The sequence below is a fragment of the Melopsittacus undulatus genome, chromosome 1, assembly GCF_012275295.1.
Source record: "Melopsittacus undulatus isolate bMelUnd1 chromosome 1, bMelUnd1.mat.Z, whole genome shotgun sequence".
Taxonomy (NCBI): Eukaryota; Metazoa; Chordata; class Aves; order Psittaciformes; family Psittaculidae; genus Melopsittacus; species Melopsittacus undulatus.
In genome coordinates, this window is record NC_047527.1 from 96,608,114 (window position 1) to 96,611,116 (window position 3,003).

The window sequence follows — 3,003 nt, forward strand, 5'->3', positions numbered from 1 at the left end:
TACAGATTGTAAAATCACTGTCATATTGTGTAAATGTGCTCTGCCTCTTCAGCCGCTGGATAGCTGAATATATTTTGATTAAGGGATACTTTTTGTTTTTAACTGTTTTCATACAAAATAAGAAAGAAGAATTTCAACTTTCTATTAGAAAATGTCCTGAAGAAAATTCTTACTCCTTGTATGTCACATTTATTGCAAAAGTGTATTCATGGTAGCTAAACAGGAAAAAAAAAAAAACCAACAAAAACAGTTGTATGTTCAAAGGGTGCTATATATATATATATTCTGTTGTTGTATTTCAGTTTTTTTTGCTATTACAAGAAACAGTAATGCATTGTCCAGTTCTGGGCTCTCCAGTACAGGTGAGATATGCCATTACTGGAGCAATTCTAGCACAGGACATCAAGGATGATGAGGGAAGTGGAAGCATCTCTCATAGGAGGAGAGGCTGAGAGAGCTGGGACAACTCAGCCTGGAGGAGGCTCAGGAGTGATCTTATCGACATGTGCAACTATCTAACAGGAGGGAGTTAAGAAGAGTGAATCTTAATGAATACAAATTCACCAAAGTCAGAAATGCACGAGTTTCACATGGCCTTCTAAAACTTTATTCTACAAATACCTAGGCCATAATATTTCTCACTCTCCTTACACTGTGAGAATATTTTCACATTTCTTAACAGTAAAGAAGTTAAACAGCAAATTATCTTTTTTTTTTTTTGTCCTTCATAGAAAAAGCAACAATTCTTTGCACACGCTAAATTGTGCCTGCCATTTCAGTGCTGATACAGGACAGAGATCCACAGGCAGCAAAGAAACAAGGGTTATTGATGTGCTAGAAACCACAGAAGTGCCTGACAACAGTCACACAGGAATTGGGGCTTCCCCAGAAAGGGTGTCAGGATCAATAGCCCAACTCAAGTGCGTCTACAACAATGTCCACAGCGTGGGCCACAAACCCGTGAACAGCCGGAAGTCATCGTGCAGCAGGAAAACTGACACCACGGAAAGATGGGTTAATTCACCCAACTGGAATGCTGCAATGGATGGGTAGAAACTCTTCAGAAGGGATAAGCAAGGAAGGAGAGACAGTGGGGTAGCTCTATATGTTAGGAACTTAGACACATACAAGTCTATGGGATCCACTCAGGTAGCAAGGGAGCTGACAGAAGTCCTCTAAACCACTTTCCATCACTTAGAAGCAGCCATGGCTAACTGGGAATATCCCAGTTGCCTGAAGGTAAGCAAATACAACACTCATCTACGAGAAGAGCTAGAATGAGGATCCGGGGAGATACTGGCCTGTAAGTCTGACCCTGGAAAAGCTTTAAGAAGCAATTCTACCAGTCCTGTTGCTACTTACTTGAAACTGGGAAAAAAATCCTAAGCCATGTCTCATTTGCTCCTGTGTATGCAGGTTGTAAATTCATATTAAAATACATTGAAAAGCCTAGAAATAATCATTATTGACCTGTAAGCTTATGATTCTTTACAGTCATTAAGATTTTGAGAAATCATTACATAGTCTGTGATTTTATTTAACATATACCTACCTCTGTTTAACTGTAATCCCACATAGACTAGAAATGGATGGAGTTTGAAGTTTATCTGGCAGACATTTCATGTTTAGATAATTTGGAAGAGAACCATATTTTTATGGCAACACATTTAAGCCTGTAATACATGACAAGCATATAATTAGCTAGATGGCACCATACATCAACCTACTTTATGTGAGTTACCATCAGCTTGAATTCATGTTTCTGATGCTGCTGTTGAAAGAGAGATAGATGTGTTTCTCAGGATGTTTTTTAAAACCAAGCCAGAGTTTCTATAGCATATTGAGAAAATTGAGTGCATTTGTTCTAAATCCACCAAATGATTTTAAGGCAACACTGAAGATTAATTTGCAATTTATTTTGTCTTCTAATAACTGCTATGTCTAAAATAGTATTGAAGCAAGGATGTGAGCAATGGTAAAAAAAAATCAGCTTTGTTCTGTTCTTCCACAAGATAGGAGTATGTCAGTGAAAATTGATATTTGTCTACATAACTGTGATTTCTTTTTGCCTGACAGCTATCTGCAATATAATGCTTTAGCACAGCCATCTTCAGTGGCAGCAAAAGCAATGTTGAGAATGCATTGCACACATCTGCAGACATCTTTGTAAACAGTGATTCAGCATGTGTCAACTTCCCTCCACTGTCTGTTTTGAGGTGCATGAGTATAGGTACAGAATGTACATGAAAATGTTAAGAATAAAGAAAAAAACACATTAAAAGTACACACTTTTTTTTAAGGCATGTTTTTCTATGCAGACAAGATGCAGACAAGACCTGAACAGCTGACCAGCAGAAATAATCTGATTTCTCCACTCTACATTCTGGAGTGAATTGTTGGTCTTTACCATGCCACTCCTTTTTTGAGTTTGTTGCCTTGCTGCTTTTTATTTACCTGGCTGCTGAAGGATTTGGTGTCAATGTACCATAACTGCCACATGAATGGAAATATGCTGGGGTTCCTGTTTTGGTTATGGTTTTGTTTTTTTTTTTTTTTTGTCCTAACCTTCTAACATCCTTCTTGAGATATGTTTTATTATAAATGCTAACTGATAGGTGTCCAAATAGGGGACAGGAGGAAAAAAACCCTCACCTGCCTCACTAATTATGCTGCAAGTGAGAGCTGGGGCACTTCCAAAGGGATGGCATTTATTCCCAGTGAGTTTAAACCCACACTTGAATGTTGTAGAACTAGTTTTACATAGATTAGTTGGGTTTAAGTTGGTCCCATCTTGCAGGAGGATATGTGTGTACATAACTGTGTGTGTATAACAGTTACTAATGTTTTGAATGATACTTTTAAGTAGGTGGTGGCTGGAAGAAAAGGGGTATGAGGCAGGAGAGGGAGAAGAGCCACAGCTGTTTGGAGGCCAGGAGACAACGCATCTTAGTTGAAGTATTTTTCCTAGACTGATCAAAAAGACTAGATGTCTTAATCACAGAA